This window comes from Cetorhinus maximus, chromosome 9 (genome assembly GCF_964194155.1).
Source record: "Cetorhinus maximus chromosome 9, sCetMax3.hap1.1, whole genome shotgun sequence".
Classification (NCBI taxonomy): Eukaryota; Metazoa; Chordata; class Chondrichthyes; order Lamniformes; family Cetorhinidae; genus Cetorhinus; species Cetorhinus maximus.
Window position 1 is genome coordinate 112,807,158 of NC_135887.1, and position 23,533 is coordinate 112,830,690.

Consider the following 23,533-nt stretch of genomic DNA (forward strand, 5'->3'; position numbering starts at 1 on the left):
TACCCTGGTCCACTCCTCCATCACCCCCTACACCTCAACCCCCTCCCACAGCACTTTCCCATGCAACCGCAGAAGGTGCAACACCTGCCCCTTTACTTCCCCCCTCCTCACCATCCAAGGGCCTAAACACTCCTTTCAAGTGAAGCAGCATTTCACTTGCACTTCCCTCAATTTAGTCTACTACATCCGCTGCTCCTAATGCGGTTTCCTCTACATTGGAGAGACCAAACGCAGAGTGGGTGACCGCTTTGCGGAACACCTTCGGTCTGTCCGCAAGCATTACCCAGACCTCCCTGTCACTTGCCATTTTAACACACCACCCTGCTCTCATGCCCACCTGTCCATCCTTGGCCTGCTGCAATGTTCCAGTGAAGCTCAACGCAAACTGGAGGAACAGCACCTCATCTTCCGACTAGGCACTTTACAGCCTTCCGGACTGAATATGGAGTTCAACATCTTTAGATCATGAACTCTCTCCTCCATCCCCACCCCCTTTCTTCCAATAATTTATATATATTTTTCTTTTCCCACCTATTTCCATTATTTTTAAATGTATTTCCATCCAATGTTTCATCTCTACCTTTCAGCCTATTTCGATCCCTTCCCCCCACCCCACCCCCACTAGGGCTATCTGTACCTTGCTCGTCCTGCTTTCTACCCTTAATGTCCCCATTAGCACATTTCTTAGTTAATATCACCACCATCAACACCTCTGTCTTTTTGACTATGACATCTTTTCGCAATCTCCACCTATCACTGGCCCTCTATCCAGCTCTACCTGTCACATCCCCCTTAAACCAGCTTATATTTCACCTCTTTTCTATTTTTCCTTAGTTCTGATGAAGTGTCATTCGGACTCGAAATGTTAACTGTGTTCCTCTCAGCGGATGCTGTCAGACCTGAGTTTTTCCAGGTATTTTTGTTTTGGATTTCCAGCATCCGCAGTTTTTTGCTTTTATCTTAGATAAATTGTTCCTTTGGAAATCCAGCGCAGACACAACGAGCCAAATGGCCTCCCTGTGCTGCAACCATTCTGTGATTATCGCTCACAGCATAAAAAAGTTCTTCCTCGCATTCCCCATTTCATCTCTTGCCCAAAACCTTAAATTTGTGTTCCATGGCTTCTTGTTAGAAATGGTCATTGCCTGGCACTTGTGTGGCACCAATGTTACTTGTTGCTTAAAAGCCCAGTCCTGAATGCTGTTCAGGCCTAGCTGCATCTGGGCAAGAGGAAGGCCTTCTCAGGATGACTAGGGATAGGACAACAAATGCAGCCTCTACAGCATTCATGCATCCCAAAAATGATTAATAAAACAATGGACAAACAGCATGGGTCAACATGTGGGGGAATGAAAAACAGGTGAAGCTTCAAATATTTTGAGGAGAGTCTTGGAAAACATGCTGATGGTTGCGAATGGAGATTACCCAGCCTGTTTTCTAAAAGAGTAAGTTGCCTGTAAGACAGATGGAAACATTGGGAGCACAGCTTCTAACAGTGCTTAGACTAAAAATAATTTCCCAACTAAGCACGTACACTCACAGGCCATTAGATGGCGAGTAGCATAACTCCATATTATCCACCCACACCACTCCAGGATTGGAGTGGCATCAAACCAATTTCTGCTGTGTGCTGTTTTCAACCCATAATGTTTTTTAAATGAGTAATCATTTCTCAGTGCAGGAAAATAATTTGTACTTTTTAAAAATTAAAAATCATTATTTTGCAGAACAGCTGATTCACTTCTCAAGAGATTTTATGGAAAAGATTTTAGGTCTTCAGGGAAAAGCTTTCAGCCTAGTGCAAGATAACAGATTTTACATTTAACCTCTCGTTATCCACCCTATCCAGACCTTCCCACCCTATCAGACTTTCCCATTTGTTCTTCCCTTATTTCCCCTTTCCCTGTCTCTACACGTGCTTAAAACCTATTATATCTCTAACTTCTTCCAGTTCTGATGAAAGGTCATCGATCTGAAAGGTTAATCCTGTTTCTCTCACCAAAGATGCTGCCTGATCAGTCAAGCATTTCCAACATTCTCTGCTTTTATTTCAGATTTCTAACATCCATTGTATTTCACTTTTAAGAGCATCTGAAACAGGAGCTGGAGTAGACCATTTGGCCCTTCAAGCCTGCTCCATCATTCAATAAGATCATGGCTAATCCTCCACCTCAATTCCACTTTCTTCCTCTATCTCCATATCCCTCGATTCTCTTAGTATCCAAAAATCTATCGATCTCAGTCTTGAATATACTCAGCAACTGAGCGTCCATAGCTCTCTATAGTATAGAATTTTTGCAACTTTAGATTTGTTGATCTGCAACACAGACTTAACATTTAGGTCTCTGTCAAGAAAACAAAAAATTGTAATATTTTTCTTCTGGTAACTAGAAGTCAGGCCGTAATTGGAATAAGAGCAAGAGTGATAGCAAAGTCTAAAGTCAACAGTAAGAAGTGGTTTTCATATGTTAATGAACCAAGAGGAATTTCAGAGTTTTACATAAAGCAATAACAAGAGTAGCTTGAATCACCGCTTTGCAGAACACCTTCGGTCTGTCCGCAAGCATTACCCAGACCTCCCTGTCGCTTGCCATTTCAACACTCCACCCACTCCACAGCCAATATGTCCGTCCTTGGCTTGCTGTATAGTTCCAGTGAAGCTCAACGCAAACTGGAGGAACAGCACCTCATCTTCCGACTAGGCACTTTACAGCCTTCCGGACTGAATATTGAGTTCAACAATTTTAGATCATGAACCCTCTCCTCCATCCCCATCCCCTTTCCAATCCCCCCCTTTTTCCCAATAATTTATATAGATTTTTCTTTTCTCACCTATTTCCATTATTTTTAAATGTATTTCCAACCATTGTTTTATCTCTACCTTTTAGCCTTTTTCGATTCCTTCACCCCACCCCACCCCCACTAGGGCTATCTGTACCTTGCTTGTCCTGCTTTCTACTCTTATTCCTTAGATAATATCACCACCTTCAACACCTCTTTGTCCTTTTGTCTGTGACATCTTTTGGTTATCTCCACCTATCACTGGCCCTCTATCCAGCTCTACTTTGTCCCACCCCCCCTTAAACCAGCTTATATTTCACCTCTGATAAAAGCAAAAAACTGCGGACATTGGAAATCCAAAACAAAAACTACCTGGAAAAAACCTTGGACTCGAAAAGTTAACTGTGTTCCTCTCCGCAGATGCTGCCAGACCTGCTGAGTTTTTCCAGGTATTTTTGTTTTTGTTTTGGATTTCCAGCATCCGCAGTTTTTTGCTTTTATTTTAGCTTGAATCAAGTTGTTTTAGTTCAAAGGGGGATATATGCAGGTTGTAAAAAGGTGTAAGGAAGTGAGGTAAAGATAGGGTAAGATTGTTAAGTCTAAGGCTAAAGTAAGGAATGATTTAATCAATTCTGGGAAGAAAGCATTTCTGAAGAGATTGGTTGAATCAATAGAGAGATCAAAGGGAAGGAACGAATTTAAGAAAATACTGAAGCCAATGTTGGGGGGTGGGGGTAGCTGCTTAGATCTCTCAGAATACAGCAGGGTAACTATTCAGAACTCCCAGATGACAGCATAAACAAGGCCAGACCTGAAAGCCCAGTTGCTGTCAGCCTCAGAGGACACCCCAAGGAAAAGCAGAGTGTGGTAAAATTATTGGATTTCTATAGATTTTAAAATCTATAACGATAGTTGCTGAACAGAAAAGGGAAAAGTTAGCTCTGAGGGTAGTTAAGATTTGTGGAATTGTTTTATAAGATCATATGACATAGGAGCAGTCGTCCATTAGGACCATTGACTTTGCTCCGCCATTCAATGAGATCATGGCTGATCTGATAATCTGCAGCTCCACTTTCTTGTCTTTTCCCCTTTAACCCTTGATTCCCTTACCTGATTAAAAATCTGTCTATCTCAGCCTTGAACATACTTAACGACCCAGCCTCTACAGCCCTGTGTGTTAAAGAATTCCACAGATTAACAACCCTCAGAAGAAATTCATCCTCATCTCTGTCTTAAATGAGCGACCCCTCACTCTGATATTATGCCCTCTGGTCCTAGACTCAACCACAAGGGGAAACAACCTCTTAGCGTCTACCCCATCAAGCCCCTTAAGAATCTTATATGTTTCAAAAAGGTCAACTCTCATGCTTCTAAACTCCAATGAATACAGGCCCAACCTACTCAACCTCTCCTCAGAAGAAAATCCCTCCATACCCGGGATCAACCTAGTGAACCTTCTCTGGACTGCCTACAATGCCAGTATATTTTTCCTTAGATAAGGGGACCAAAACTGTTCACAGTATTCTAGGTGTGGTCTAACTAGTGCCTTGTATAGTTTTAGCAAGGTTTCCCTATTTTTATGCTCCATTCCCTTTGAAATAAAGGCCAGCATTCCATTTGCCTTCCCTATTACCTGCTGAACTTTTATGCTAGCCTTTTGGGGTTTATGCATGAGGACCCCCAAATCCTTCTGTGCTGCAGCCTTCTTCAGTCTTTCTCCATTTAAGTAATATTCAGCTCCTCTATTCTTCCTGCCAAAGTGCATAACCTCACATTTTCCTACATTATATTCCATCTGGCGAGTTTTTGCCCAGTCACTTAACCTGTCTATATCCCTCTTTAGACTCTGTCATCCTCACCACTTGACTTCCTACCTATTTGTGTCATCCACAAACTTGGCGATAGTATATTCATTTCCCTCATCCAAGTCATTAATATATATTGTAAATAATTGTTTTAAAGTACTGTTTATTGTATGAAGCCATTCTTGTGTTTTATTTTTTTCCTTTATTCTTTTAATAAATGTTTACTTTACTATAAAATTACAAGTAATCAGGGAAATCATTTCCTCATTTCAGAATCGTTTCTCATACTTTACAAATTGCAAAATCCGTTTTGACAGCTGTTTCAAGTTTCCCTCTGGATTTTGAGCAGCCGTTTACCATCCATTGTGCCATAACAAAATTGGGGGCTCTTTGCGGGATATTGAAAGAATAATTCCTTGATTGGCTCAGAATTGGTGAATTTAAAAGGAAACAAGGGTGAGGAGTTTACTGAACCAGGAGTGGCATTGTGAGATTTTAAAAGTGGTAGACTGCAATATGGCTTTGGCAGTTGCTAAGACTTGTCTGGGATTTGAAGTTATAACTTTGGTTGGTTTACAAAAGGTAACTAAAGCTAAATTAATGGAATTGGCAGATAAATTACAATTAGGATTACCTGCAGGAGTAAGGAAATCAGACATAATTGAAGGTATAGCACAGCTTTTAAAATACCCCAGAGGCTGAGTTCTCTTAAGGGGTGGGTCATGGGAATGCACTCAAATTCAGTTGCAAATGAAAAAGATTGAATTGGAGAAAAAGGAAAGGGAACAAACATCTCAAAGGGAACAGGCAGAAAAGGCAGGAGAGAGAAAAGGCAAGAGAACAAGAAGAATAAAAACAGGAAAGGGAATTAGAAGTGGCGAGGTTAGAAAAGGAGGGAAGAGAAAAAGGGAGAGACGGAGAATTTCAGCTTAAAATACTGTCAGCTAAAAAAAAGAGACACCAAAAAGTGAGGAAGGACGTATTTCCAGATCAGAACCCGGCGGGGAGATGTTTAAATTTGTACAAGCTCTTCCAAAGTTTGAAGGAAGAGATGCTGAAATATTCTCTGTCATTTGAGAAGATAGCTAAACAGATGAAACGGCCAAAAGGAATTTGGATATTGCTTTTACAGGCTAGGTTAGGTAGAGTTAATGAGGTATATGCATTGCTGTCAGAAGAAATATCTGGGGAATATCATGCAGTGAAGGCAGCTATTTTGAGTGCCTGAGAGTTGCTTCCAGAGGCACACAGACAGAAATTTCCAAATGTGAGAAAACAGCATGGACAGACTTATATTGAGTTTGAAACAGTCAAACAAAGTAATTTTGACAGGTGGATCAGGGCATTACAAATAGGAGGAACCTATGAAGCCATTAGAGAAGTAATTATTTTGGAAGAATTTAAAGATGTACTTCCTTCAGTAGTACAAACACATGTGGAGGAACAAAGGGTTAAAACTGCTAGGCAGGCAGCAGAGATAGCAAATTATGAGCTGATCCATAGATCAAAGCCTTTTTTTTGACACCCTTTTAAATCTGAGATGGGTAGAAAATGGGAAGGTGAGAAGAAGGTAGGTAGTCAAGGAAGAGAAGGAACTGCTAGAGATTCTAAGGAGATTTCACCTCAGACTAGGAAGGAGGGTGCTGACAGTGGAAGAGATGTGAGAAAGCTTAAATGTTTTCATTGACTTCGTATGGCCAGTTTTATTACAATGTGCTGGGGATTATATGGGAGACCTTTTGGATTAGGTGTTACTTACAATAAGTGGTTGTAGTGAAAGAATTAATCCAGGCTCGTCTTTTGGTTCAAGCTGGTTTATTTCCAAGCAGCTTCCCCCACAAAGTGTTCCAGCTGTATCTTTTTATTCTGTTTAGATGGGATAATCAATGCTCACCACCTGTTGAACTTACAATTGTCTTTAACAAGGTGATTGCCATGCAGTGTTGATTACTTATACATTGAGATTCCCCTCTTTTCTTTTTAAATTAAAGCTTTGAAAAAATGTTAAAGAATATTCTAATGCCACATATTTCCACATCTACATATATCCTATTTCCTTTACCAAATATATATATATATATATAAAATTATAAAAAAAGTTTTTTTTCCATTTCATCATTATAAGACACCCCTCTTCCAATACATTTAATAATTTCTTAGAGCAGGCACTTCTTTTTGTAAAACAATCTGATAGTTGGTGACTTGTGTCAACCCATTCTATCTTAGAGATCTCTCTTCCCTCTAACATTTCTTTTATGCTGGCTAGGTATATTCTTAGCTTTTTTTCCAGGAATTCTTTTCATCGAATGAACATTATCCCAAAGAGACTGGTTATCAACATAACACTCTATGGGTAAACGTTTCTCACATTGCCCCTTATATAATATTTCTGTCAGTATATTGGATAAGTAAACCCCCATTTCTATCAATTCTACCAATGCCAGTGTTTCAGCAACTAAGGTGCTTTTTATTATCCTTTTTATTTTTTTGGCCTCCCAAGCCAGTGGACAACATTTATTCTTTCCCATCAAGAATATGATAAATCCCGCTGCGCTAGAGTACCCATCTGGAAGATTGGCACGTTACGCATTGCTAAAAATTACCAACCTCACCCAAGGCTGGAAACTTGAGCACACCTCTCTTAGAATTTAATTTTTTTAATGTTTTATTGGCTCTCAGAACTTGCTCAACTGTAGCATTTTTCATCACGGTACTCAGCTCCAACACATCGTAACCAGCGTTAATTCTAGTCAGTGTACAACCAGTTCAACTGCCCAATCAAACTTCTCAACTGTTCTATTTCTTCCTTGATAACAGGGTCCTCTTTTTGTGAGGATTTAACCCGAGTTACTGGAATATGAATAACATTTTCTAGATAAGGTTGTTGATTCAATGTCACTCCTAACTTGCTCTGCTTAATGTCTAAACCTACGTATTTAAAGGCCCCTGAAGCCTAACTTCCAACCTTGAATTCCTTCTTTATCTTCTCGATTACCCATTGCTCAAATTGAACAGAGCCTCCCCACAGAGGATCATCGACATAAAGATTCCAGCTATTTTCTCCTTATGGTACCAATAGAACATCGCAGGATCTGCCTTTAACTGAATGCAACCAATTATCAACAGCACAAACCTCGCAGAAAAAATACCAAACTCTTGATGCATCATTCAACCCATAAACACGCTTGTTCAATTTCCACAGCTTTCCTTCTACATCCCCAGCTTCTTTGTGCGGTTCCAAAAAAGGTTCCCTTTGAAACTCATCCCCCTGTAAAACACAGCCATTATGTAAATAGATTTGCACTCCCAGGAATAGGATTCCAAAATAGCTTTAAAAAATCTTCAAACTCACTTTCCCGCAGTAGGAGAGTCCTCTGACATCCTGATCCCCGAGTCTCTCTTCAAAGCCTCGGGCTACTAATCGCGCTTACGTGCTGTCTGGGAGTACCTTTTCTGTACAGATCCATCTGAGAGATAAAGCTGGCTGTCCTGTGTCAGGCATTTCAGAATATACCCCAAATTCCTTCCAACTTTCTAACTCTTTCCGTTTGGCTTCCTTTATCAGCTACTAAAATCTCCCGGTCATAAGGACTTCTACTTCTATTGAGATTCCTAGCTTGCTCTCTCGTCCTTGTCCTTGTTAAACTACGGCCTCTACTCACATTCCTCTCCCTATATGATCTTTCTCTCATGCGAGCAGAACCGTTTCCAAATCCGTGATTTTTTTTCTGGGGTCACGGCTACTTTCTGGTCCACTGTCAGAACTCATACTGCGCTTTCTGGGCTTCCACATCTTTACCTCGGTTTGCCAATCCATAGAACTTGTTTGTGTGCTCCTACATTGGGCAGTTGCCCTTTTGGACGAATAACATTATCCTGTACGTCAGTGCTACTTTGTTCATAGTCCGTCAACCCTGTATCTGCCATGTGTGCGTTTGCAAAGTGCTTGGTGCCTCCTCACTTTCTATGTCCTGTTCAGAACCTGTAAAGGTATAGTCAGTTTCAATTAACCGCGAAGAATGTACCCTAACAGTTTGATTGCCGTGTTGCACAATTACTACTTTCCCATCACTCCCTATTACCTTGCCAGGTCCTTTCCTGCCTTCCCTTTTATAATAGGCCATGTCGCCTTGTCTAAACTGTATTCCCGATGGTCTTATGCGGTGCCATTGGGCTCGCCGAATTTTCTCCAAAATCTCAGCTTTAATGAAAGCCTTTCTGCCCGCATGCAATACATTCAGATGAGAATAAAAGTAGAGCTAATGCTACTCCCTTCTAAAGTAGGGGGAGTATCTGACAACACCAAAGGTAACTTCGGATTCCTTCTGTGCACCAACTGGTATGGACTGTAACCCCCAACCATTTGCAAAGAGTTCTTTGTGTGCGCCGCCCACGCTAGTGCTGTTTGCAATTTACAATCTGGTTGATCAGCCAATATTTTATGTAATAGGTCATCCATTAACACGTGGTTTCTTTCACAAAGACCATTGCTAAACAGGCTCTCAGCTGCAGTGTGCATAACTATGATGTTTAAATTTTCACACATATCTCAAAATTCCTCATTGGCGAATTCCCCACCATTATGTGTCAGGAACTTCGTTGGTTTTCCTAATCCTGTTCCTACCCATTTCTCCATGATCTTATTGACAATGGTCCTTTTGCTTTACTATGTATTACAATGGGTAGGTTAAATCTGGTTGCCATATCTATGAAGTATAGCTAAAAAAAAACAACTCTATCCTGGTCCCAAACTTTCAAGTCCATTGCCACTGTATCGTTAAACTCACTGGCTAGTGGCAGCTCACAACAGGACGCAGTGGTGTCTTGTGATATTTAAGACAAATTTCACACTGAGCAGTGATTTGTTCAATAAGGTCATCGTATCCATTATCGACCACTCCCGCATCTCAAGATAGAGTCTTCAGTTTCTGTGGCGCCAGATGTACAAACTGTCTATGTAATTTCCAAATGATCATCTTTTTGTCCACAAAACTCATTCTCAGCAGTTAATAAAACTTCATGAACGTTTTGATGAGAAATCTCTGGCTTCCTTAGTGGCAAGCAGTAATGGCCTATCCAAGTAAAATGTAGATCCACTTTTACTCCAAACACTACAGCACTATCATTTTTCATATCTAGTGTCATCTAAGCCTTCATTGCAGATCGACTTAACAATAGCAGTAGCGCACTAGAAACAACATCAGTATTGATTAACAGATTGATCCCTATCTTACAAGGGAGGACCATCCGTTAGGAGGATGTTAATGTATGGTCATCTCCAAACCTGAAACAGGTAGAGCTTTCATAGTCCTTGAGCTTCTGCCGGTCTGCCTCATCGAGGCTCCAGATAGCAATCAAGCCAGCCCATGCCATACATTGTAGAAGTGCAACCACTGTCCAGAACTGCACAGTTGAAGGAATCTACCATCAAGATGCTCATCACTGGATTCAAACTTTCAGTGACCAATACAACTCCATCATGGAAGTCACCATCATCATTTTCAATCTCAGATGAATCTGTCTCGTGGGTTACTTCAAAAATGTGATTCCTTCGCCGTGGGCAATTCATCTTGAAATGATACTGGGAATCACATCAAAAACACCAATAAACCAATCTCTGTGCATTTTTTGGGTTTAAACGCCTTTGGTCACCGTCCCAGACACACTTTTTGTCCGGACTCTCAACTTAGCTAGGGTTACAACCATTTTCAGACCTCCTGTCATTAACCCCATCTTTGCATTGGAATCTTTATCTACTGTTTGGTCGACTTCAAAATTCAGCCACCACTGAATTCTTTATCCTTTGTTTTACAGCATAGTTGTTCACATTTGCTAAGAAAGTGGCTGGGAACGACTGTTTCCGCAGAATTTTTTTTTTTAGGGAAGCAGCCATTTGATCCAGGAAAGATTCTTTCACCCCAAATTGAACTCGTTAGTACTAAAAGGCTATCAACGTGGGAAATGCGGGCACAGTTCAGCAATTTAAATGCCAATACCGATCCTGGAATGTCAAGTTCAAATCTCTGTAGTCTCCTGTACCATTTATCAAATACATGATATATTCCTCCATGGACTGATCATCTGATTTCCGAAACCTATCAAAGATCATCCAAGCTTCATATGCTTCCAAAACTCATCCCTTTTTGTAAAACTTATCCAAAAATTTTAACAGAAGGTGCAACCCCTTTTCATGATCTAAATCATCCACTTTCCACTTTGAAAATACCTTACTGCTTATCTTACTTTTGGCTGGTAATAACACCAATGCCATACCTTGTTTCTTTCAGGGTATGGAAGTAATCCGTGTCCACATCTCAACTTCAGCCTTCCATTGCTGATATGGTTCAGACTCAGAAAAAATTGGTGGATAGTCAAAGCTTGTGATTTTGCACCATCCTTCCACCATTCCATAACTTAAATTGTCAGCAACAGTGCACTTCTTTTCCCTCAGAGGATAGAGACAAAAAGCTTCATATACAGCAATCAATCACCAAAGCTTAAAAAGTTCATCCTTTGCTACCATGTTACTCACAATAAGTGGTTGTAGTGGAAGAATTAATCCAGGCTGGTCTTTTGGTTTAAGCTGGTTTATTTTCAAGACAGCTCCTCAGTGCAACTGACTTCCAAGCAGCTTCCCCACAAAGTGTTCCAGCTGTATCTTTTTATTCTGTTTAGATGGGATAATCAATGCCCATCACCTGTCTTTAACAAGGTGATTGTCATGTCATGTGATTACTTATACATTGACAAGAGGGACTACGAAAGGTAAAGTCAGGGGTTTTAGAACAAGATAAATCAGTAAGATATTTTCAAATGGAAAAGCAAGTACAAGTATTAGCAGAAGGTGTGAAAATGGGTTTACAGCCTATTCAAAAGAATGTTGAAAAGCAAGTTGCGGACATGTTTAAAGATTTCATCTGTGAGGGAAAAGTATTTTCATGTGTACAAGGTGGAGTTGGCAAAGATATAGAAATTTTAAGGGACACAGGGCGAGTCAATCCTTAATGTTATTGGATAATGATACTTGTTGTTCAGAGGAATTTTGCAAGAAAAGATATTAATAAGGGGAACTCATGGAGAAACAAATGTATTCCATTGTGTAATTTGAAAAGTAGCTTGAAACAGGTGAAGTGATTGTAGGACTAGTGGAGAAATTGCCTATTTCAAGGGTTCAATTTATCTTAGGAAATAATGTAGCTGGGACATGTTGCTGATGCCTTCTGTAATTGAGCAGCCTGTGGAAAAGCAATCTACAGAACTGTTGCAGGAGAAACATCCTGGTTTGTTTCCAGACTGTGTGGTAACACTATCACAGACTCATAGGTTGAGATAGGAGGAGTCTAGAAGACATCTAGGAGACAGGGCAAAGAGACTGGAATGCAATTAGCTGATACTGTCTTTGATAAGATTGTTCAGGAGAGCATGAAGGAGAATGAAGTGAGAGGACCACTCAAACTAATTCATGAGAAGTTAGTAAGAATTCAGAAACCACACTCTTGGACTATGTATCAAAGCTCAGGGAAAGATTGAACAGAGCATATGAATTAGCTAAAGAGCATTTAAAAATATCACAGCAGGTGCTGAAGACAGAAGCAGACTCATAGCTTTGTAGCTGGGGAAAAGTATTAGTTTTGTTGCCAGTATTAGGTGAACCATTAAAAGCCAGGTTTAGTGAGCCATACCAAATTGAAAGGAAATTAAGTGAAGTGAATTATTTACTAAGAGCTCCAGATAGAAGAAAAAACCGGAGGGTATTTCATATAAACATGCTTAAAAAAGTGCTTCGATAAGGAGGATAACTAAAAAGAAGAAATGTTAGTAGTGATGGATCAGGAAAAGGAAGTAGGGATGGAAGATTTTGAAATTGATTTTCCTCAAATTCAATTGGACAACGAGGAAGCGCTTAAGAGTTTGAATGAAATACTGAGTTACCTTCCAGATAAGAATCGAAGTGACTTGAGAGAGCTATTGCAGTCACATAGAACTATTTGTGGGGATAAATTGGGAAAAATAAGAGGTAGCTGATGTAGATGTGGGCAATTCTGTACCAATCAAGCAACATCCTTATAGGTTGAATCCAGTAAAATTATGGCAAATGCAAAAAGAAATTGAATTTATGCTCAAGAATTACATTATTGAGTTGAGTTGCAGCAACTGGAGTTCACTTATTGTGATGGCACCGAAGCTGGATGGAACACAAAGACTGTGTGTGGATTATCAAAAAGTGAATGCAGTGAGGAAAGCAGATTCATATCCTACTCCACGTTTGGAAGACTGCATTGAGAAAGTGGGATAATCAAAGTTCATTACAAAGATTGACTTGCTGAAAGGATATTGGCAAGTACCATTTGGGTGATGATCGAAGATTGTTCTTGCAATTGGAAGCCTGTGACGAGTGGTGTACCACAGGGATCAGTGCTGGGACCCTTGCTGTTTGTAGTGTACATGAATGATTTCGTGAATATAGGAGGTATGATCAGTAAGTTCGCAGATGACATGAAAATTGGTGGTGTTGTAAATAGTGAGGAGGAAAGCCTTAAAATACAGGACGATATAGATGGGCTGGTAAGATGGGCAGAGGAGTGGCAAATGGAATTTAATCCTGAGAAGTGTGAGGTGATTTTGGGAGGACTAACACAGCAAGGGAATACACAATGAATAGTAGGACCCTACGAAGTATAGAGGATCAGAAGGACCTTGGTGTACATGCCCATAGATCCCTGATGGCAGCAGCACAGGTAGATAAGGTGGTTAAGAAGGCATATGGGATGCTTGCCTTTATTAGCCAAGGCATAGAATATAAGAGCAGGGAGGTTATGTTGGAGCTGTATAAAACACTAGTTAGGCCACAGCTGGAGTACTGTGTGCAGTTCTGGTCGCCACACTATAGGAAGGATGTGATTGTGCTGGAGAGGGTGCAGAGGAGATTCACCAGGATGTTGCCTGGGCTAGAGAGTTTCAGCTATGAAGAGAAACTGGATAGGCTAGGGTTGTTTTCCTTAGAGCAGAGAAGGCTGAGGGGGTACCTGATAGAGGTATAAAAAATTATGAGGGGCATAGATAGGGTAGATAGGAAGAAACTTTTCCTCTTAGTGGGGGTGTCAATGACCAGGAAGCATAGATTTAAGCTTAGGGGCAGGAGGTTTAGAGGGGATTTGAGGAATAATATTTTCACCCAGAGGGTTGTTGGAATCTGGAACACACTGCCTAAGGGGGTGGCAGAGGTGGGAACTCTCACAACATTTAAGAAGTATTTAGGTGGGCACTTGAAACACCATAGCATACAGGGCTACAGGCCAAGTGATGGAAAATGGGATTAGGGTAGGTACTTGATGGCCAGCATGGACACGATGGGCCAAAGGGCCTGTTTCTGTGCTGTATAATTCTATGACTATCGGAAAGGGAAGAAGAGGTTTCAGCTTTTGTAACACCAGATGGACTCTATCAGTTCAAAGTCATGCCGTTTGCTATGAAAAATGCACCAGCAACCTTCCAGAGACTAAGGAATAAAGTTATTGCTGGACTGAGTCCCTGTGCTGTATATATTGATGATCTGGTGGCATTCAGTCAAACATAGAATTGTGCTTTATTTATTTCCTTTATTCTTTTAACAAATACTTTACTATAAAATCATCACAAGTAGTCAGGGAAATCATTACCTGATTTCAGAAGCATTCCTCATATTATACAATTTGCAAAAACCGTTTTGGCAGCTGTTTCAAGTTTCCCTTTGGGATTTGAGCAGCTTGGCATTTACCATCCGCTGTGCCATAACACTACAAACAGCTAGCTTTAAAAATATACCCGGGATAACAGAACTGTCAGGACTATAACTAATCAGAATATGGTATTGTTTTAAGAAATAACTGACAGCACATGTCCAAGTCTAAATGAAATAAAGGCTTCATAGCAGACCAAGAATTTAATAGGAATTTGCTTCAGAGATTTTCCATATTTGAACTGTAAAATAACCTACTCCAGTGACAGATGCAAACCACTCAAAAGTTAAATTTTTGAGCTGTATTTGTGAACTAACATGGAGATCCTGTGAAGACTATTTATTTCACAGGGCAAGATTATGGAATTACCCCTGCCCCTTCTGTTTCAAACACCATTTCAAGTTACTGTGAAACTAGGCAACGGCTGTTGGGCTGAAACAATCCAGCCTCTCAAATAGTTCCCCATGTCAGAGATCAAAATCTCAAGACTGCAGATGCTCGTGTATCCCTTCTGACATTAGGTTAATCCTTATAAACACCTGTGGCAATGCTCAGTCACTTTCTCATGCAAGCAGTACAATCAGGAAATGGTGCCAAGAGTACAGGCCAGCTCCATTTCTTAATACTAATCTCCAATAAGATTGTGTTATGGACAAAAGATTTTTTACCTCTAAAAAGGAATTCATTTCAAAATAAAATATTCAGCTACTAATATGTTACAAGTATCAAATTTAGATGTGAGGAATTTGCACATTTATTGTTTACATGCTCACTGTCTTGGCTTCTTGATCAAATCCTCTGTCACAAACACTTCCTACTTCCATCTCCATCCAACCTGTTACCTGTCTCTGACTCAGCTCAGCCCATCTACTGCTAAAATCCTTGTCACTTGCCCCATGTACCTCCAGATTCAATCACGTCAATGTTCAGCTTGCCATCCTTATACCCTCCATAAATTGTAGCCAGTCCAAAACTTTGCTGTCTGCATCTAATCTGCCAACTAGCCCAGAACACCCTCAAGTTTAAAATTCTTGCCCTTATATTTAAATCCCTCAGCCTCGCCCCTTCCTCACCTCTTTCAGCACCAAAAACCTCCCCAAATCTTTAACTTCTACCTTTTGTTAATCCCTTTCTCCTATCAGTACCCTGCCTTGAGCTGCTAAGTTTCTCCTTTCTAGGATCCCCTTTTGCCTTCGCTACCTCCCCTTTAGCATGCTCCTGATAGGTTACTTCTGCAACCAAACTATTACCACTGTCTGCTCACGCCTTCTTTGACGTGGCACCAGGCTCTCTAATGACTCTGGAACACAGGTTTTTTTCTACATTAATATGATCTCATTTCAAGTATTAACTGTTTCCATCTGGGCAAACAGCAATACATTTCATTTGGCATTATAATACAAGGTCAACATGAACCGTATTTTAAGTCTTAGTATTTTTCTTGGGTTAAAAATTACACATGGCTGCTTTTGTATTCAGAAGTTCCCCAGCTGCCCAGGAGGGATCTCTTTTTGTTGATAACCAAGTGTTTTAAAATAGATCAGGCTGACTAACAATCAGCTTTAAAATTGATCAAAATAAGATTCAAAACTTTGCATTACTGTCCTTTTTCGATAAACTGTTGCAACAAACTGTAGCAAATTGCACAACTGAAAAATATTGGGAAACATTATAAATGTGATATTTCCAGCTTCACAAACGGCAGATAACAAAACATTAGAGCTGCTCCTCTTAACTTGCATTTATATCATATCTTTATCGTATAATAAAACGTCCCAAGGGGTGATTATCAGACAACATTTGACACCAAACTCCATTAAGGAGATATTCAGATGGGTAATCAAAAGCTTGGTCAAAGAGGTAGTTTAATGGACCAAGGTGGAAAGGTTTAGGATTTAAAAGATAATATGCAGATTTTTTTCACCAAGTTGTTTAAAAAAAACCTCTAAGAACTTGAAGTAAAAAGGATAAATGTGTTTTATTTACTGTGCATTTCAGGCCACAGATCATTTATAAATGCAAATTTTAGAGATTAATTAAACAGACCATCAAGGTTCAGGAGATCTCAAAAACGCTCCACTGATAATGAATTACACTGAAGTAGATAACTGTTTATATGTCAGCAACCTTGTTTCTTTCCATTCGCACTTGGCCAGTTTTCGTTTTTTGATTTTAGCTCATCAGCATTGAATGTTTAATTGTGTGTTTACAGAAACTCATTATATCCTGACTAGAGATGAAACAGTATTTGTTGTGGAAGTATTGCAGAAATTCCTTCACAATTATCAGTGTAAACACAGCCAGAGAATCTCTTGCAATGGTTTCTCTTCCCCTCTGGCACCATTTCCTCCAATGTCACCCAAGGATCAATCCTTCCTCACCTACGCCCCTCGATGGCATCATCTGAAAAGAGTGTCAGTTTCCACACGTATGCTTACGACATGAAGGTCTACCTCACCATTACCTCTCTCGATTCCTCCAGTCTCTAAATTATCCAACTGCTTGTTCAATATTCAGTGAATAGAAATCTCCTCCAATTAAGTACTGGAAAGATCTGCTCCATTCTCCTTCCCCTGCTACAGATTCCCTGGCATCTGACTGTTTGCAAGCTTGGTGTCATATTTGGCCCCGAGATGAGTTTCTGACCACAAGCTATTTCCATCTCTGTAAAATTGCCTGACTCCACCCCACCTCAGCTCATCTGCGACAGAATCCCTCATCTGAGTTTTTGTTACCTTTGGCCCTGACTATTCTAACACACTCCTGGTTGGCCTCCCCCATTCTACCCCACTGAGATCATCCTAAACTCTGCTGTCTGTGCCTTTACTTGCACCAAGTCCCATTCACCTATCAGCCCTGTACTCGCTGGCTTCCATCAGCTCCCTGTTAAGTAATATCCCCCCCCCCAATTTTAAAATTCTCATCTTCATTTTCAAATCCAACCATGGCCTCACCCTATCTCTGTAATCTCCCCCAGCCCCACAACACCACAACTGCTCAGCTAATAAATACTAGCCTCTTGCGCATCTTAATCACTCCATCACTAAAGCCTTCAGCTGCCTGGGCCCTAAGCTCTGGAATTCCCTTTCTAAACCACTCCACCACTCTTTTCTCTTTTAAGACCCTTGTTAAAACGCCTTTGACCAAGTTTTTGGTAATCTGACTTAATATTTCCTTATGTGGCTGCTTTATAATGCTCCTATGAATCACCTATGGATGTTTCATTACATTAAGGGCATTATACAAATATAAGTTCTTGTTAGAAGCTCCTCAAAACACTCTCTTTGGTCAACCTTTTGATTATCTGCCTGAATGTAGCTCAATGTCAAACTTTGCCTTATAACACTCCTGTGCAGCTCTTTGGGCCATATTAATATGTTAAAGGTTCAACAAGTTGTTGTTGGCATAAAATCATACACAGAGCTTGTATTTGGCCATCAACAGCAAATGGCACAAATACCGTCAGGAAGAAATGAAATAAAGCATTACAAAAATTGCAAAGTATTTACAGCACAGAAACAAGTAATTCTTGCCTATCAGATTCATGCCAGTGTTCATACTCCACAAAAGTCTCCTCCCACCCTTCAGCTACCCCTATCAGCATATTCTTCATTTCCTTTCTCCATCATATCTATCTAGCTTCATCTTAAATGCATCTATGCTATTCACCTTAACCACTCCTAACCACTCTCTCTTAACGCATGTTAATGGTATGTTAACTGTATTATCAAGGTTAAGGATACACAGGTGAAGGGCATTAATTACCTTGAGCACATATACAGAAACACTTAGGCATTAGTATAGTGGTTAGTAAACCTGCCGGAGACAATTCCCCAATGGGGAGAAGTAATTGTCTGAATAATTGCCAGCTGAAGGTGGTGATGCTTTTAAAAAAAAAATTCTTTCGAGTTATCAACAGTCACAGATTGCAACTCTTTCGAGTACAATCACAGTTCTTGGTTTCCGGGAGTGGGACATGAACCCACAACCCTCTGATTCAAAGGCGAGGGTGCTATGGACTGAGCCACAGCTGACACCTCTGGACCGGTGATGCTTTTAAGCTGCCAATTTAATTAGTTTTTGTTAATTAGTTTGTTTTCTTTTAATTAGTACTCAAAAGACTTCTGAGGCACTGAGTGCTGTTGGGAGGAGGCAGACATTTGTAAGGTGGTGTTCTGTAAATAAATCTAGTATTAAGTGAAAGATTAGTGTCTAGTTCACCAACTAGCTTCAAAATCAGTTAACAAGAAGTTCCACATTCTCAGGGTAAAGACATTTCTCCCAAATTCCCTATTTATTAATTACTCTCTTAATTATAGCCCCTAGTTCTCAACTCTGCACCTCTCTTCTCTCCCCACAAAGCAGAACCATCTGCTCGATGTTGATCTTATCAAGCTATGTTTGTAAAAAGCGATTATGGATTCATCACCCACTGTTCCTTAGAGGGGCATGTTCCCTGTCCTAAAAAACCCATCTGTAAAAGAAAAACATCTTGGCCTTTACTCTTGATGCTGTTTAATTTATGCCCTGTGGTTACTGGCTCACATCAGTTTTCCTTATTCCATATTCCAATAATCTTCTATGATTTTTAAAAAACCTCTCGAACAGATGCAATAACCTTTAAAAGGGAATTTGATAAGTGCTTGAAAGAAGAAATTGTGCAAGGCTATGGGCAATAGCACCAGGAATAAGGACTTCAGTTATGTGGAGAGACCGGAGAAGTTAGGATTGTCGTCTTTAGAGCAGTGATGGTTAAGGAGAGATTTTATGGAAGTGTTTAAAATCATGAAGGGTTTTGATAAAAATAGAGAGAATCTATTTCTACTGGCAGGAAGATTGGAACCAGAAGAGAGATTTAAGGCAATTGGTAAGGGGAGGAGAGATAAAAAAAATAAATAGCAGAAGTAGTCCATACGGCTCCTTGAGCCTGCTCTGCCATTCAACACGATCATGGCTGATCTCGGGCCTACCTGCCCACTCCCCATATCCCTCAATTCCCTCAGAACAAAAATCTGTCTAAATGAAATATGTTCAACGATGGAGCATCTACACTCCTCTGGCATAGAGAATTCTAAAGATTCGACCATTAGAGAAAAGTAATTCTTCATCTCAGTTCTAAATGATCAGTCCCTAGACAGCCCTAGTGGGGGGGTGATGGGGGGGTAGATGGGGGGGTAGATGGGGGGGTAGTTGGGGGGGTGATGGGGGGGTAGTTGGGGGGGTGATGGGGGGGTAGTTGGGGGGGTGATGGGGGGGTAGTGGGGGGGGGGGTGATGGGGGGGTAATGGGGGGGTAGTGGGGGGGGTGATGGGGGGGTAGTGGGGGGGGTGATGGGGGGGTAGTGGGGGGGGTGATGGGGGGGTAGTGGGGGGGGTGATGGGGGGGTAGTGGGGGGTTAGTGGGGGGGGTGATGGGGGGCGTGATGGGGGGGGTAGTGGGGGGGGTAGTGGGGGGGGTGATGGGGGGGTAGTGGGGGGGGTGATGGGGGGGTAGTGGGGGGGGTGATGGGGGGTAGTGGGGGGGGTGATGGGGGGTAGTGGGGGGGGTGATGGGGGGGTAGTGGGGGGGGTGATGGGGGGGTAGTGGGGGGGGTGATGGGGGGGTAGTGGGGGGGGTGATGGGGGGGTAGTGGGGGGGGTGATGGGGGGGTAGTGGGGGGGGTGATGGGGGGGTAGTGAGGGGGGTGATGGGGGGGTAGTGAGGGGGGTGATGGGGGGGTAGTGGGGGGGGGTAGTGGGGGGGGGGGTAGTGGGGGGGGGGTAGTGGGGGGGGTGATGGGGGGGTAGTGGGGGGGGTGATGGGGGGTAGTGGGGGGGGTGATGGGGGGGTAGTGAGGGGGGGGGACAAAGTAGAGCTGGATAGAGGGTCAGTGATAGGTGGAGATAACCAAAAGATGTCACAGACAAAAGGACAAAGAGGTGTTGAAGGTGGTGATATTATTTAAGGAATAAGAGTAGAAAGCAGGACAAGCAAGGTACAGATAGCCCTAGTGGGGGTGGGGTGGGGTGAAGGAATCGAAAAAGGCTAAAAGGTAGAGATAAAACAATGGTTGGAAATACATTTTAAAATAATGGAAATAGGTGGGAAAAGAAAAATCTATATAAATTATTGGGAAAAAAAGGGGGGGATCAGAAAGGGGATGGGGATGGAGGAGAGGGTTCATCATCTAAAATTGTTGAACTCAATATTCAGTCTGGAAGGCTGTAAAGTGCCTAGTCGGAAGATGAGGTGTTGTTCCTCCTCTTTACAGACACTTTACAGCCTTCCGGACTGAATATTGAGTTCAACAATTTTAGATCATGAACTCTCTCCTCCATCCCCATCCCCTTTCCGATCTCCCCACCTTTTTTTCCAATAATTTATATAGATTTTTCTTTTCCCACCTATTTCCATTATTTTAAAACGTATTTCCAACCATTGTTTTATCTCTACCTTTTAGCCTTTTTCGATTCCTTCACCCCACCCCACCCCACCCGGGCTATCTCTACCTTCATTGTCCTTTCTACCCTTAATTAGCACATTCGTTAAATAATATCACCACCTTCAACACCTCTTTGTCCTTTTGTCTGTCATCTTTTGGTTATCTCCACCTATCACTGGCCCTCTATCCAGCTCTCCTTGTCCACCCCCCCCAACAAACCAGCTTATATTTCACCTCTCTTCTATTTTTGCTTAGTTCTGTTGAAGGGTCATTCAGACTCGAAATGTTAACTGTGCTCCTCTCCGCAGATGCTGCCAGACCTCCTGAGTTTTTCCAGGTATTTTTGTTTTTGTTTTGGATTTCCAGCATCCGCAGTTTTTTGCTTTTAACCTATGTGTCTACCCTGCCAAGGCCCTTCATGATCTTAGAGGAGGTTTTTTTTTAAACCACAATCGAGTTGTGATCTGGAATACAATGCCTGAAATGATTTTGGAACAGGTTCAACAATAACTTTCAAAAGGAAACTGGATAAATACTTGAAGGGGAACCGTTTGCAGGGTTATGGGGAACCAGCAGTGGAGAGTGGGTCGAATTGAATAAACTCTTTCAAAGAGCCAGCAAAGGCACGATAGGCCGAATGGACTCCTCCTGTGCTGTCTCATTATAATGATCACAAAAGGGTCAATTTCATACTGACTCCGAGCCTCCCTGATCCAACTGCCGGCGGAAATCTGTCTTTGACCATCGTCAAACATCTCAGCAGCCGGAAAAAGCTCCAACCCGGCCCTTGAACAACAAACCTAGGCTGAGACAATCAGCCGCTTGCTCGGAGGGAGTGGGGACGGGGCCTGGGGCTGCCTGGCAACCCGGGGTCCCAGCCTCTCCCGGGCCCTCTGCTCACTGTGTAGACAACATGCGCGCAGTAAAGACAAAGGGCTTGACAGCGGGACTTACCTGGCAAGGCCGGGAGTCCGTAGCTAGGTCGCCGGATTCTCTGTAACTTTCACCCGGGGACAAACTGATCAGCACAGGCCCCCAGCGCAAAACCTCGCGAGAGTTCAGGGGGAAAGAGTTAGAGTTCCTGCGCAATCTCGTTACGCGGCCCTCTCATTTTGCGCCTGCGCAATCCCCTCACTGTTCCCGTCGCTTCCCAATTGCGTCTGCGCAGTCCCCTCCCTGTTTCCGTCGCTTCCCAATTGCGCCTGCGCAATCCAGTCTCTCTCTCTCTCTCTCTTTCCCTCTGTGTTCCCCTCCACCCTAACCCCAATTTTTGGAGCGTGTGCTCCGGAAATTCCCATATTCAAGCATCCAGCATTCACCAGGATTGAGCACAAAATCCAAGCTGACGCTGCACTGCAATACTGAGGGAGTGCTGAACTGCCAGAGGTGTTGTCTTTCCGATGAGACGTTAAACCGTGGCCTGTTCCGTCAGCTGGATGTAAAAGATCTCTCATCACTATTGTGAAGGAGTGCGGAGTTCTCCCCAGTATCAATATTCTTCAGTCAACGTCAGTAAAATAGACATTGGAGCATTATTACATTGCTATTTGTTCGATTTTGCTGAGTGCAAAAATTGACTGCTGCATTTCCTACATTATAAAAGAAAGACTTGCCTTGCATGTCAGTTGTGGCTTAGTTCCCACTCATCTCTCTATCACAAAAATCAAGGCTGACACTCCAGTGCAGTACTGAGAGGGCACTGCTCTGTTGAAGCTGCTGTCCCTTTCAGATGAGACATTAAACAGAAACAAAAACAGAAAATGCTGGAAAAACTCAGCAGACCTGACAGCATCTGTGGAGAGAAACAAAGTTAACGTTTCGAGTCCATATCACCCTTCTTAACAGCTCTTTTTAAGATTTCCAGCATCCACAATATTTTGCTTTTACACTAAACAGAAGCCTCATCTGCCTGGTCATGTGAATTCCATGGCACTATTTCAAAGCAGATAAGTTATCCCCAGTGAATATTTATCCCTCAACATCACTAAAAGAAAAAGATTATCTGGTCATTATCACATTGCTGTTTGTGGGAGTTTGCAAATTAGCTGCTTTGTTTCCTACATTATGAAATTGACAATACTTCAAAAAGTACTTCATTAGCTGTAAAGTACTTTACCAAAAGTGTTTACCAAAGCTCGCTTTCACGGCCATATTTCCTTCCTCGTTTGACAAAGTGCTTTGAGGCATTTGATGGTTGTGAAAAGCACTATACGAATGCAAGTCATTTTTTCTCTCAGGATCACTAGTCCAGGCCTCTGGATTACGAGTAACATTGGACTGGATCTTCGGCTCAGTGAGCGGGGGCGAGGCCCGCTCACTGAGTCATAAAATGACACGTGGTGACGTCGGGCATGTGTCCCGAAGTCACGGCGCACCATTCAGACTTTCAGTTCGGTGGCTGCATGCCCATTGAACTGTCAAAGGCTTATTAAGGCCATTTAACTCTCAATTAAAATAATTAACGGAGCTGCCCATCCAACCTTAAGGTTGGCGGGCAGGCGAAGAGCTCGGGCAGGCGAAGAGCTCAGGCAGCCTTCGCATTTTTCATGGAACCTGATACACAGCCGGATGAGGTTTCATGAATGATTTTAAATTTTGACAAAAATTTTTATTGAAATTAATGCACATGTCCCAGCTCATGTGACAGTTTTACATGAGGGGACATGTTATAAATATTTTCTCACCACTTTATTAAACTTTTTGTACTTAACTAATCTCCCTGAGGCACCTCTGTGCCTCAGGGAGATTTCTGTGTCTTTCGCGTGCACGTGCGAAAGAGCGCACTCCCGAATCAGGCAACCCCCACC

The 23,533-nt window shown here is 41.9% G+C and overlaps 1 protein-coding gene across 4 annotated transcripts in view; it reads right to left on the reverse strand.

Moving 5' to 3' along the window:
* Positions 1-21,890, reverse strand: part of btbd10b (BTB (POZ) domain containing 10b) — a 102,207-nt gene extending 80,317 nt beyond the window's left edge. The window contains exon 1 of one of the 4 annotated variants that reach the window (XM_078549386.1): positions 21,681-21,890. The gene's annotated coding sequence lies outside the window, so the exon portion shown is untranslated. Of the gene's footprint in view, positions 1-12,518; positions 12,561-14,245; positions 14,375-21,680 lie in introns of those variants that run through there. The other 3 variants (XM_078549389.1, XM_078549388.1, XM_078549387.1) reach the window with 3 other exon arrangements.
* Positions 21,891-23,533: the final 1,643 nt, after the last annotated feature.